The sequence below is a fragment of the Prionailurus viverrinus genome, chromosome D4 (assembly GCF_022837055.1).
Source record: "Prionailurus viverrinus isolate Anna chromosome D4, UM_Priviv_1.0, whole genome shotgun sequence".
Taxonomy (NCBI): Eukaryota; Metazoa; Chordata; class Mammalia; order Carnivora; family Felidae; genus Prionailurus; species Prionailurus viverrinus.
In genome coordinates, this window is record NC_062573.1 from 13,088,132 (window position 1) to 13,103,067 (window position 14,936).

At 44.4% G+C, this 14,936-nt stretch overlaps 1 long non-coding RNA gene across 1 annotated transcript in view; it reads right to left on the reverse strand.

Annotated features, from left to right (window-relative positions):
- LOC125150100 (uncharacterized) overlaps positions 1–13,949 on the reverse strand; it is a 215,011-nt gene extending 201,062 nt beyond the window's left edge. Inside the window, exon 1 of the long non-coding RNA XR_007146189.1 lies at positions 13,843–13,949. This is a non-coding gene — a long non-coding RNA (uncharacterized LOC125150100). The remainder of the gene's footprint in view (positions 1–13,842) is intronic.
- Between the last annotated feature and the right edge of the window lie 987 nt (positions 13,950–14,936).

Consider the following 14,936-nt stretch of genomic DNA (forward strand, 5'->3'; position numbering starts at 1 on the left):
GACTTCGGCTCAGGTCATGATCTCGAGGTTCGTGAGTTCGAGCTCCAAGTTGGGCTCTGTGCTGACAGCTCAGAGCCTGGAGCCTGTTTCGGATTCTGTGTCTCCCTCTCTCTGACCCTCCCCCATTCATGCTCTGTCTCTCTCTGTCTCAAAAATAAATAAACGTTAAAAAAAATTTTTTTTTTAAAGAAATGTAAGGTCTGGAGTTGGTGAATACTGTGCTATGTTGATAACAATCTCCATCCCCGCATTGCTCACCAGATCCCCCTGACTCATAATTGGGCTTGGGGGGGACACTCACCATCGCATATCACCCAGACTTCAACACCAGTCTTGGGATAGCCATTTCCTGGGCTCTTACCTCCTTCCAGAAACTTGAGCTCAACTTCATATGGTTCCCTTACCTCAAAATACGATGGGATTGCACTATCAGCCCATTTTACAGATGAGAGAAATGAGGCCTGAGAGATGAAGTCCACTTATTCATAATTACTGAGCTAAGCCAGCATTTGAACCCAGGCAGGATAAAAGTGTTCAATGCCCTACGTTTATTGTTAGCTAACATTTATTGGGCATTCAGAGTCCTGAATGCCTCACCTGCAGCATCTCATTCAGTCCTCTAACAGAGCCTGGTTCCCTAACCTCAAGTCAGTAAAACTCATCTTCTCCCACAGATGTTGGCACTACCAGGAATGGACTTCCAAACCCTCAAAAGATGACTCAGTCTTCCATGTGATACAATGAGCATAGATTGAAGGACTGCTTTTACCCCAGGAGAGATCCAAGGTTGTGGTCCCTTCCGGAATGCCAGGTGTCACTTGATGTGCTATTTCTCTGATGGGCCACTTTCCTATCAACCCAACCTTACCGAAGCAGAGGTGCCCTAACTCTGGCTGCAACACAGGTCTCAAGTCAGCCACCCCCCGACTCCATCAGCTCCCAACTACAGGATCACTTGGGTTCCTTCTCCACTGGACCCAGGTCCTTTGAAATGTCGCCACCCACCCAGGATGACCTCTGGGGCCCCATTTTGCCTTTGTCTATATTCTCTACTCTGCTTTTGTCAACCACAAAAAGATTGGAGCACCTACCCCGTGTCAAGCACTGTGCTAAGCACGTTGCAAACACAATTTCCCTTCAGCATCACAGAACCCAGGAGAGTAGATACAGTATCATCAAGGCTGTTCTCCAGGTGAGGAATCGGAGGCTCAGGAAGGTACAGTGACTTGCCAGAGCCACACAGCCAGAGTGATAAATCTGGAGCTTCTCATTCACTGTTTTGGCCTGTGTCTCTGCCTCCTGCTCACTGTATGGGCTTAGGCAAGTCGTCTAACTTCTTTGGACCTCAGAGAGAATCTCTAAGTTTACTTCCAGACCTAAGATTCTCGGATCCCAGCTAAGCAATGCCAGAGTGGTCATCATCCCCATACTACAGATGAGTAACATCAAGTCTCACCTTTTAGGGAGACATCCTACCAAGAGCCCTCTCCTCTCTGTGCTGTGCATTTATCCCAGGCGGCCATGATGCACCATTGTCAAAGCCTTTCCCAGTGAGCCCTGCCTGGAGTTGCCCCGAACAAAGCTGCTTGACCGGCTCCATGTTTACGTCATGCTTTTCAGAGCAATGATTTTCAATTTTGACTGCACATTTGTGGGTGTAGGAAATGGAGACAGATTTAAATGCCCCGATGCCCCAAGTCATACTCTAGGCTAATTAAATCAGAATCCTCAACAGTGGGAGACAAACAACCATCTATTTTTTAAATGTTTATTATTTATTTTTGAGACAGAGATAAACAGAGTATGAGCAAGGGAGGGGCAAAGACAGAGGGAGACACAGAATCCGAGGCAGGCTTCAGGCTCTGAGCTGTCAGAACAGAGCCCAACATAGGGCTCAAACTCACAAACCATGAGATCATGACCTAAGCCGAAGTCAGACACTTAACCAACTAACCACCCAGTTGCCCGCAACCTATTTTTTTTTTTTAACTCCCAAATAGTTGCAATGTACAGCCAGACTTGAGAGCCAGAATTTTCAAAGCACTGGCATATGAAGCAAAAAGCAAGACCCTGAAGCTAGAGCGATTTAGGTGTTACATTCTCCATTCCACTATGCTCCAGCTGTGAGACCTCAGCAGAGCTAGTCTAACTGAGCCTTACTTTTCTCATCTGCAAAATGGAGATAATAGTGAACCATCCCAGCTAGTTCCCTTATGAGGGTAAATGAGATAATGCCCGTGAAGATGCATGACCCCTGGTCAGTGCTCGATAAATGGCCACTGTCATTCTGTCAGAAAGTGACCTGAAATTTCTGTTCTCTATTTCTTCCCTCCCGCATTTAAGGAAACCAAACCAAATTATAGAAATTATAAGATTGTAATAAAATAGGGTAGAGTAAATGATGGGCTGGAGGCTTGGTTAATTCGTGCAACAATTGATATTTCATGTCCCTTCTGGGAGCTGGTGGTGAAAAAGACATGACTATTGGGCACATTAAGCTTCCACACCTTTGAGAGGAAACTGTGAGGAGATACAATGAAGAAAGTAACAAATAAAAACACATTTTGGTAAGTGCTCCTAAAGGAAACAAACGAGGTGTGAAGACAAAAAACAAGGGGGCTCACATTCCATATGGGTGATTCCTTGTGTTTGGTTTAGTTAACATTTGGACCTGGGACCCCACGGCACAATCGCAGACTGATAGCAAGTGTGACTCACTCAGTGGGGACTGCTAATTACTTCAGGGGCAAAGAACAAGATGTCTGAGCACTAGCCACCTGCCAGCTGTCCCAGAGCCAATCTCAAATGAGTTGCACCTTGGACTTCTCTGGTGTGGTTGGTGACAACTACCCCAACAATCCCTTGCACTCCATGCTCTCAGATGGGAAACATTTCTGCAGCCACCATGTGGGGACCCAGAATCCCTGTTAGTGCTCCCTGCTTTTTTTCAGGAATGACACATACCTAGACTTTGCTTCCCTCTGTGCTAGGGAACTCTCCCAGTTTTCACCCCTGAGCTGGGGAAAACAATCTGACACTGTTGGAAAAAAAATCACTGCTTTGTGTCCCTTCTCTCAAGAGTTCCATGGGGAGGAGAAGAAGATGTGGGTGAAAACACCCATTTTACAGATAAGTAAACTGAGGGTCAGGGAGGAGACCATCATACCCAAGGAATCATCAGAATAAAGGGAGCCAGGTCAGATCTACCTCAGTACTGTGGATTCCCTCTACAGGATGCAGTCCATGCGCAAAAGGTCAGAGAAACCCAACTTTATACAGCAAAAGTAAATCCCTGTAAGTAAGTGCTTGTGGATTTGATGTAAGCAGAAACAGAAGAATAAAGGCCCGATGCACAGGAATGTTCTCATGTCTCCAGGACATTCTTCCTGTCCACCAACACTTCAGAGGCATTGCCATCTTCTACCAAGTCCTCCAAGGCAGGACCCGGGGCCATCTTAGACTGGCCACACTCCCTTACCCCTGATAATTAATCACTTACAAAGGCTGACTCCATCCTTTCTTCTTTATTTCAGTAACCTCCTCACTGGTCTCCCTGTCCCAATTGAAGCCCACTCCAGTCCAGCCACCACATAGCAGCCCAAGTGGTCTTTCTATGATAAATTGGATCACATAGCTCTCCTGCTTTAAAATGCTCTAGCGCTTAGCATAATACCCTCCAGTTCCATCCACGTTGTTGCAAATGGCAGGATTTCATTCTTTCTCATCGCCAAGTAGTATTCCATTGTATATATAAACCACATCTTCTTCACCTATTCATCAGTTGACAGACAATTGGGCTCTTTCCATAATTTGGCTATTGTTGATAGCATTGCTATAACATTGGGGTACATGTGCCCCTATTAATCAACACTCCTGTATCCCTTGGGTAAATTCCTAGCAGTGCTATTGCTGGGTTATAGGGCAGTTCTATTTTTAATTTTTTGAGGAACCTCCACACTGTTTCCAGAGCGACTGCAGCCAGTTTGCATTCCCACCAACAGTGCAAGAGGGTTCCCGTTTCTCCACATCCTCACCAACATCTATTGTTTCCTGAGTTGTTAATGTTTTCACTCATATGTGGAACTTGAGAAACTTAACAGAAGACCATGGGGGAAGGGAAGGGGAAAAAATAGTTTCAAACAGAGAGAGAGGCAAACCCATAAGAGACTCTTAAATACAGAGAAGAAACTGAGGGTTGAATGGGGTGGGGGGGGGTGGAGGAGAGGGGAAAATGGGTGATGGGCATTGAGGAGGGCACTTGTTGGGATGAGCACTGGGTATCATATGTAAGGATGAATCATGGGAACCTACCCCCAAAACCAAGAGCACACTCTATACAATGTATGTTAGCTAACTTGACAATAAATTATATTAAAATAATAAAATAAAAAATAAAATGCTCTAGCAGCTTCCTATCCACTTCAAGGGGAAATCCAAACTCCTGAACTTGGCACCCAAGGCCCTTCTTGATTCAGCCTCTACCAGTCTCTCTGCTTCAGCTGGTGTCCTCTTCCCCTACGTTGTAGGCAGTGGTATGCTGATAGATGTTTAATAACCAGCACACCAAAATAAAGCCCTAATGCGTACCATTTGCTGGTATCCAGGGTGTAGATATTTTCACCATGATCAATTTCAAGCAGCTGATGTATTGCCATTGAGTAGGGAGTCAGGAAGAGACACATACTGGCATATCATCATATCAGATTTCCACCCCACAGATACAGTAGAAATAAGTAACCTCAAGAGGATAGATGAGAGTAAAATGTAGTGCCATTTAAGAAGTGACAAGTTTTTTTAATTTTTTTATTTAAAAAATTCTTTTAATATTTATTTTTGAGAGAGACACAGACAGCATGAGCAGAGGAGGAGCAGAGAGACAGGGAGAGAAAATCCCAAGCAGGCTCCTCGTTATGGGCATGGAGTCTGATGCTGGGCTCCATCCACAAACTTCAAGATCATGACCTGAGCCGAAATCAAGAGTCAGGTGCTTAACCAACTGAACCACCCAGGCGCCCCCATAATAATTTAATTTTTAATCATGGCTGTGTTTAGTGACTGGCTCCCAAAATTCCTGAAAAGTTAATCCAGCTCTTGCAAACTGGTACACACTGGTTTCCACACCACTGGTCAAAGTGCTGCTTTTTCTCATTTCTTGGTCCACTTTTCACTCTGGGTAGAGTGCTTGCCTTGCCCCCTATCTCGGGAGGAAGACTCAGTTCAAACATTACTTGCTCTGTGGAGCCTTCCCTGGATGACCCATGCAGGGGTTTCCTCAGATGCCACCCCCGCCCCACTCCCATCACAGCTCATTGTTTTTCTGTCTTTCTCCCTATTAGATGGTGTCTTATTCCCTCTTTGGAACAGCATCAAGTAGAGCTACATTTGTGGAGCAGACTGTTACACATAGTCTCTCCCCATTAGCATGTGCCTTCCAATTTCCAACGGGAGATGACTTATTGTTTTAATATTATCTGTTATTCTTAACTTTATTATATCTTATTCACTATTGTTATCAATTTTTATTATTATTCTTTATTTCCCATCATAAATTATTAGAGGATTTGTCCAATCCTGTCTATCCCTGAGGATCTTGCCCAGAATGAAAACAAGCTTTATGTGGGGGCAGGAAGTAGGTTGGGAAAGGTGGGGATGGGGGGATCATTTCCAACTGAAATCCACAAAATAAATTTTTATCATTTATGTTTTGGCAGAAATATAAGTTCAGATGTCACCCTCGTCTCCATTCTAGACCAATGTTCCCCAGCAAGAAGAAAGGAGAGAAAGTCAGGACAAGAGGAAGCTAGACCAACCAAGCAGCTCATCCTGGAGCTTGTTCTGGAACTGGTCCAGAATGAACTGAGAGAGAGAATTTGAGCACAGCCATAGCAGGCTCAGGTGGTTGCTTTCCATTTACTCAATTTTTATTCAATTCTCAACATAATACCCATCCAGAATTATTACCTCCACTTCACAGCTGAATAAACCAAGGCTTCAGGCACCTGAGTGGCTCAGTTGGTTAAGCTACAGACCTTGATCTCAGCTCAGGTCATGATCTCACAGTTTGTGAGTTCGACCCCTGCATCAGTCTCCACGCTGATAGTGCAGAGCCTGCTTGGGATTCTCTCTCCCCTCTCTCTCTCTGCCCCTACCCGCCCCCCCACACACACAATAAATAAGTAAACTTTAAAACAAAAAACAAACAAACAAAACTTGAGGCTTGAAGAGGTGACTCTTCTAAAGTCTTAGAGGTCGTGAGCTTGGGAACCAAGATTTGAACTGAGAGTGGGCTGATTACAAAAACCATGTTCTACAGCTTTTTGTGATTCAATCACACCTTAGGGAAGTGGTTTTTATTAAGTGCTCTTCATCACTATAACAAAACATACTGCTTCTTTCTACCCTGTCTTCTCTAAGGAAGGGAGGGAGGAAGGAAGGAAGGAAGGAAGGAAGGAAGGAAGGAAAAGAAAAGAAAAAGAGGGGATCAGGGAAGGAGTGAAGGAAGGAAGGGACTGAAGGACAGAAAGAAGAGAGGAAGGAAGGGAGAGAGGGAAGAAGGGAAGGAACATTTACCATTATTGAGAACTTACCCTGAGGCAGGTACCACACTAGGAGTTTCACCTTGTTAACTCATTAACCTTACCTAGAAGATAGGTATTATTACTCCCATTTTATACATGAGGAAACTGAGGCCTAGAGAGCTTAAGAAAATTGACCAGGACTGCATGTCTCATAAGCAGAATTCAGCTTCCAGAGGCTTTCTTCCCTCCATGCCCCACCATTCTGACCTGACACAATCTCCCAACCCTACTTCTGCCTGCGGCCACTCCCAGGAAATAGCTTCAATAGAAATCAATATCTCAGCATCAGCTTAAAAGAATGTAAATCAATAGACAGTTGCTCCAGAAGGACTAGGCTTAGCATTAGGACTATTCCGGAAGACAGAAAAGTAGCCCATGGTTGCATCAGATACTCTAAGCAGTGTTCCGTGGCTTTGTGAAATGAAGAAGGAAGCTAGGAAGAGAGTACTGAAAAACACTGGACATTTCCCTGTGCTTCCCCGCTAGTCCCCTAAAGTGAATCCTGAAAGGTTAAATGTGGTTTCATTGCAAGTGTGGGTGTCAATTTCATAAAGGAGAGAAGAAGTCAACCATAGGGAACTTAAGCCTTCTTTCCACAAAGGTATGTTGCATGAATCCTGGGCCCCAATGCAGAACCATGAAGGAAAAATGAAGCCCCACACAGTACAGCCTAGTAAAGTCCAGACCAAAAAGCCAGAGACACAGGTCCTGTATGTCGCTCTACCACATGCTCCTAGCCAGGTCACAGAACAAAATCACTGTGCATTCATTCAACTAACAGCAGCACTTAGTTCTAGGCTCTACTCTGAGCTCTGAGAAAAGGAAGACACTGGGACTTCTACCATGCAGAATAATGACCAATGGACTTAGCTTGTTGTCACAACAGCTACAAAACTGGACAAAATATATGGTGCAGCTGCCTAGGGGCATCGGCCAACAGAAAATGTAGGGCTGTGGCCTTGAAGATAAGGGAAATATGTGATAAGCTACATCCCCCTCAGCTTCCTGTCCATGCAATTTCCAAACAGTGGCCCAGGGAAGTATAATCCAAAGACGGTAGCCATTTGACAAGGTAGAGCAAACAGGTGTCAGGCTTTTGGTCTGCTGGGGCAGCTAGAATTTGTGGAGAAAGCTGCAGGAAAAAAGGATGCTATGCAGAGAAGCTACAAGCTGCAGAAGTCTTCGTGCAGGTCCCTTTGGTTGGATATTAAACTGTGCATGTGCCGAAGCATTGCAGAAGGAGTCACCAGGGGATCCAAAAACTGAATGAGGATCACAGAGGTCACACACTACTGGGCTCACACGGGGTTCTGAGCAGCCAGAGTAGAAACAGATGACTGGAAGCCCAGGCAATCGGTTGAGACCCCAGTAAGCCATTTCTAGGAGTAGGCTATACCACACTCCATGAGTCTCATCCTAACAAGCCCTTAGAACAAGCCTTGACCAGGGGCACCTGGGTGGCTCAGTCAGTTAAGTGTCTGACTCTTCTTGGTTTTGGCTCAGGTCATGATCTCACAGTACGTGAGTCTCAGCCCCACAACAGGCTCTGTGCTGACAACATGGAGCCTGCTTGGGATTCTCTCTCTCCCTCTCACTCTACCCCTCCCCCCACTCACTCTCTATCTTTCAATCTCGAAACGAATAAATATTTTTAAAAATGAAAAGAAAAGCAGATTTAAAGAACAAGTCTTGATGAAATCAAGCCTGCCAGGAAAAAAAGAAACCCAACATAACAACAAAACTCAACACCTTTCAAAGGAAGACAATAAAAATCCAGGCTCTCAACAACATAGTATCCACATATCCAGCATATTAGAAAAAATTACTAGACATGGACAAAAATCAGGAAAAATGTGACATAAATCAGAAAGAGAAAGAAATCAGTAGAAACATACCCAGAGATGGCAGAACTGTTGAAATCAGGAGGCAATGTCTTTAAAATAGGTATTATATATATGTTCACAATTTTTTTAAGAGAAAGAGCATGAGCAGGGGAGGGGGACAGAGAGAGAGGGAGAGAGAGAAAGAGGGAAAAAATCTTAAGCAGGCTCCACACCCAGCACAAATCCCGATGCAGAACTTGATCCCACAACCCTGAGATCATGACCTGAACCGAAATCAAGAGTTGGGTGCCAGCCCCCCTATGTTCACAATTTTAAATGAAAACAGTGGGGGGTGCCTGGGTGGCTCAGATGGTTGAGCGTCTAACTTCAGCTCAGGTCATGATCTCACAGTTCATGTGTTCGAGCCCCACGTCGGGCTCTGTGCTGACGGTTCTGATCCTGTGTCTCCCTATCTCTCTGCCCCTCCCACACACACACTCTCTCTCTGCCTCTCAAAAATAAAGAAAACTAATTTAAAAACAATTTTTTAAAGTACTGATGAACTCAAAGTCAGGCCAATAAAAATGATCCATACTAAGGCATATAGAGAAAATAAAACACTGAAGCAGGACCTCAGTGACCTAGGGAACAAATCCCGAGGCCCAATATATGTTTCAGTAGAGTCCCAGAAAGAGAGAAAAAAGGATTTGAAGCAGAAAAAATACTTAGAGAAATAACAGCCAAAACTTTCCCAAGTTGATTAAAAAAAAAAAAAACAACCAACGGACCCAAGAAATCCAATAAGACACAAACAGGATACTTTTTTCTAAAAGAAACTAGTTAAGAAGAAAAAATGAACAAAGGCTTATCATATTCAAGTGAACAAAGAAAAGAAAAATCTTAAAAGCAGTCAGAGAAAAAAGGCACATGACATTCAGGCAAACAATGACAGTTACACACAGCTGCTCAACAAAAACAAGACAATAGAATAAAGCCTTCAAACTACTGAAGGAAAAATAGATCAACACACAATTCTTTGTTGAGTGAAACTCTCAGAAACAAAGGCAAAGTAGAGATGAGACAGCAGCACGGGAGACAGGAGACCAGTGCAGTAGCCTAGGCTTGTTGGGGGGATGAAATAAATCCTTACTCTCCAGCCCATCCCCTGAAATCTTGGGGAGTAAGAGAGAGGATGGCGATTTTACCAACCACCCCATCTAAAGGGCACTTTCTTCTTGTTACTCATCCAGAAATAGCTTTTTGCCTACCAAAAAGTTTTGAAAACTTTTTCTGTGAAAAAAAAAAAGTTCCTTTGGGGATCTTAACAAAAGATGGACAAAAAGGCACGTTTCTTTGAGGGGAGGGTGATGAACGGAGACAGAATGCACGGGAAACTTTCCATCACTCAGTGTTCCACCTCCTGATGGTACGGAGAAAATCTGGACAGGGTTTTCATGGAAACAGTAAAGTAAATGTGATACTGCCTCCGTGATCAGAAAGTGTTGTGTGAGCTGAGTAAATAGGATTCCCTGTTTAAAATGCCCCAGAGAATTTCAGAAGGGGAATTTCCCTGTGATTGACAACATACATCAACAAAAGGACCAATGGACTTGATGCCATTTTAGGAGGCCAATGCGTTCAGTTCATTCATTCCCCCAGCGTTTGGGGAGAGCTTACCTTGTGCCAGGCCGTGTTCTCTCTGCATGACACTATACCCATTAGGAACATAAGCAGGGTCTCTGCTCTCAAGAAGCTGACATTCTAGTGGGGTGGGGGTGGAGGATTTCTTAAAAACGTGATTCAGGGCAATGTACGTGCTACGTATGGGCAATAGGAGCAGTGGAGAGAGTGATGGGGATGGGGACTGAACCCCTAAACAGGGAGATGATGATGACGATTCTAAAATAAATGGGGAAAAAAATGTATCAGGTGGAAAGGATGTTGACTGCAAAGATTTTAACTGTACCTCTAAGAGTCATCAGATCTCCCCAACCGAAGTAGTAGAGAATCTGGGGCCCAGCAATAATCCCCCAGGTGGACTGGGGGGGGGGGGCTCTTAATTAATTCTATAGCTAATAAAGCACTAGTGGAAGAATTTTCAAATCCTAACACTCAGATTCTGGATGCCTGGAACAAGGTGGTCTGGATTCCTTAGTTTGGCAATCCTAGTATTCAGGCACCAGCAGACTCTTCAGAAGATACAGTAGAGGGGCGCCTGGGTGGCTCTGTTGGTTAAGCATCTGACTCTCCGTTTTGGCTCAGGTCATGATCTCACAGTTCATGCGTTCAAGCCCCACGTTGGGCTCTGTGCTGCAGGTACAGAACCTGCTTGGGATTCTCTCTCTCCCTCTCTCTCTGCCCCTTCCCCACTCATTCTCTCTCTCTCTCTCTCTCTCTCTCTCTCTCTCTCTCTCTCTCAAATAAATAAAACTTAAAAAAGAAAAAAGATACCGCCACAGAGTGGGTGGGGGAGGGGCAGAGAGAGAGGTAGACACAGAAACTGAAGCAGGCTCTAGGCTCTGAGCTGTCAGCACAGAGCCTGACCCGGGGCTCAAACTCACAAACGTTGAGGTGGTGACCTGAGCCAAAGTTGGGCGGTTAACTGGCTAAGCCACCCAGGCACCCCTATTTTTATGTGTTTATAAGGCAGCACCCACATCTGCCTTTCAGGGCTGAAGCCCCCCACACCTAGCACAGTGCTTGGAAGGTAGTGGCTCTATAATGAAAATGTATTGAATGAAGGAATTCAACTGGGAAATCACTCATTTAAAGGAAGAAATTTAGACTTAAACATCCTTAAATAGTTGTTGCACTATTAGTAGTGCAAACAGTACTACTGATTAGTCTTATAGTGTTTAATTATAGAGTCAGAGACTTTAAATTTTAAGTTGAAATTGAAGTATAAAAACATAAACATTCTACAAAGGATATTAATTCTATTCCTGAGGCATACTAAATATCGCAGCTTAAACATCATCATAAAAAAAGTCCTCAAAGCCAGAATACATCTACATTTACTCCTTAATAGAGAGTTCCCCATATGCTGAATTTTAAGCACACACAAATTTTATTTTGGTAATCTTAAGAATTCAAATTTTCATCTAACTGAATAACCCCAGTTGGGTGATAGCTATAGAAAAGAGCTAAACTGAGAGCAGGGGAATATAATGTTTTGAGATGAAAGCAAACCTCAGCTTTTGCAAAGCCTTGGTTAAGATGAACAGAACAGAGAGGGTGTTGATAGAGAACACAAAACACAGACAATGCATAGAGAACACAAGAGACCCAGGAAAAAAGAACTGCAGATTTTCTTGACATTTGTAAGCGTTCGGATAAAGGACCAACACATATGCACACACATACAACACACACATACACCCACACACAGGAGCCTCTTGAGAGATGCGTTATCTCATAAGCTAGATTTGCAAAATTTACAAGCATTCCAAAACCAAAATCTCCAAAAAATGAGGGTCTTTGAGGGTTTCTCTGTAAAGAAAAATCTCCACATCTAGTCCATTAGAAAAGCAAAGAAGTAATCATCTTCCCAAATGAAGCCCCATCGTGATGGTAAATCTTAGAAACTGTTTAACAAAGAATAAACCTTAGGAGACAGCGTTCAACTACTGGGGTTGTGTCCTCCACTGTGCTCCTGACCTGCTGTGGGCAAGCCACGTAGGGTTTTGAAGTTCCCACCAGCGGTAGGACCACAGGCCTCGCCCTCTCCGTTAGCAGAATGAGGATGAGGATAATTATACCTCCTCATTCATGAATTCGTGAATATTAAATGAGACCCCGTGTATAAACTGCTTAGCGCCCTCTCCATTCTCTGCGGAATGTTATCTATTACTATCCCTTTTACCTCAGACTTCCATGGGCTGAACACTATCTAATGTCCCAATGCCCTTCTCCCCATTTCTACAAAAAATATTCAAGAAGGAAAAGCCAGAATCCTCTTGGGGGACATCAGCTCACAAGTGGTTTGAGTCAGCTGTTATGGGCAGGCCTGCGGACGTTGGGGTTTTTTTGTTTGGTTTGTTTTGTTCTGTTTTTCTGCTAATGTGAGCACATTTCTATTTTGTGTAGTCTGCCATTTGGACTGACATTTGGACCATCGAAGCAAGTTAATTTAAATGTTACTACAAGGGTGAACCAAGAATCCTGGGGAGAGTGAGATAAGCTTCTCCAGCCTAAAACACTGGCTTCGGGAAATCAGTATTAACCCCTCAGCTCCTGCAACGACGTGAGACTCAGAAAAGGTGTTTGTAATTGTGTCATGATGTAGCAGGATTCTCGCACAGAGAGTCGTGACACGGAGGCTTTTCTTTCCAGGAAGCAACTTTATTCGTGCCAGCTCGGCTCATTTAGGTTTGCACTCGAAGAACTGACCCCCAAATGCCACATGACGTAGTTTTTTTATATATTTTCTACTTCTTTGCCTCCCATATATGGTAACACACAAACATGCAGTCTGATTAAGTGATCTCATGTGACAAGGTCGCGAGGGATGTTGCCATGTACGTCTATAGTCAGGTTGCCTTGAGATTTTTTTTTCCTTAGGGAGGTGACCCTACCACAATGGTGTTGGTCCCCAGCCCTCCACCTACTCCTATTCCAGCCTCAGGCCCACGACACACATACATTCACACACAACTCACCCCCATGCACACACAGACATACACACACATTGTCACACAACATGGCCCCATGTGTGCCTATATATACATTCACACACACGCACACACACACCCCCACATGTACACACACCCCATGCTTGAACACACACACATATTCACCCCTCCGTGTGTGTATACACTTTCACACACATACATTCAACACCCTGTGCTGTGTGCGCACCACACACACAGAGACTTCGGGTCCCTTTGCTCTTCCTGACAGAGGACCAATCCCACACACCAGTGGCCTCGCATTTGGAGAAGGACCAGAAAAACCCCCACCTAGCCAGTCTTGTTGCATTTGCCCTTGCTTTGGGGGCTCAAAGTATGCTTGGGGTGGTCCCCATCGAGTGGAAAAATAAAACAAATTCGAAAGTCAGATCTAAGGGTTATTGTCCTCAATCACAGCAATTCTGATGTAATAGAGCCCAGTCAGAATGGAGGGGTACAGCACTTCTTCCACCCAGAGCCCTTTGTACCACATTCCCAGAACATCCACTCACTTTGAACCACTCAAAGCTCTCTCTAAAGCTCTTTGACAACCCAGTGCCTTTGCATGGGATGTTCCAAGAAGCTGGGAAGCCTTTTCTCATCTCCAGCCCCCTGCTCTCCCTCAGTCTCCTCTGGCTCACTCCTATTCATTGTTTGGGACTCCGATGACATGGCCCCTCATCCAGCAAGCCTTCTCTGACTCTACACATGCCAGCTGGGTTAGCTTCTCCCTCTTCGCTCCCTAGCAGAGATTAGCTCACCCAGAGCACTTACCTGCTCTGCTGTGTCATTTGCACTGGCCTCTCCTCCTGGACTGTGAGCTCTGTGAAAGAATGGCTTGTGTTTGCTTCATCTCGGAGTCCCAGGGTCTGTCACATGGCGGGAACCCACTGCCTGTTTCTGTGCATGTACATCTTATTACTCACAAAAGTAAACAGGAAATGAGGAGCTACTGGTGCATGGCCACCTTCTGGCAGACTTTGTTCTGATGTGTCTGGACTGAAAAACATGAGGATCTCAGGACTAGAGACCCAGAGACACTGAGTAACACTACTTGAAGACATCCCTTTTAAGTCCCTTTTTGATGTCTAGTACCTGAAATTCATTTAATAAATAGTTATGTAGTGAGGAGATGAATGAATTTGGTGAACAATACTGCCGGGGAATGAAGAACCCTGCAGATAAAGGTATCCAGTGTTCCAGTTTTATGTAGGTCATGGATTCACTGTTTGAACCTGGGCAAGTCCCATCCCTTGCCTGAGCCTGAACCTTCCATCCACACAATTAAAAGATTAGACCAGAACGCTGCTTCTCCAACTAAGTTTCATGGAGACCTGGGTGCCCAATGAGCACTTTCTTGGAGCACTGAGCACTTCTGTGGAGCAGGAAGGGATGCTGCACTACCTAGATGTGGGGTTCCCTGCCTCTGCCTCCATTGGAACACCTCACTTTGACTTCTATTGACATCTGACTGATATTTTGACATTCTAATATTTGATACAGAACATGGTTATATTCCAGGGTGGGAGGGCGTAGTCTGAAAACAATTAGATTAGATTCTTTCATTCAATAAATATTTATTGAACCTGTCATTATGCTAGGCACTGGAGAGATAAGCAGGACGCATGGCAAAATCCCAGCCCTCATGGGGTTTATGTCCTTGGACAGGAAGACAGATAATTAAGAAATAATTAAAAAAATTTTTTTCAGATAATGATATGTAATGTGATAAAGGATAATCTTGGGGACTGGTTTATATTGGGTGGTCAGGTAGGTCTTTTTGAGAAGGTTACATCTGAGAAGGGACCTGAATGAAGGGAAGGAGCCAGCCATGAACAGATCTGGGGGAAGAGCATTCCAAGCAGAGG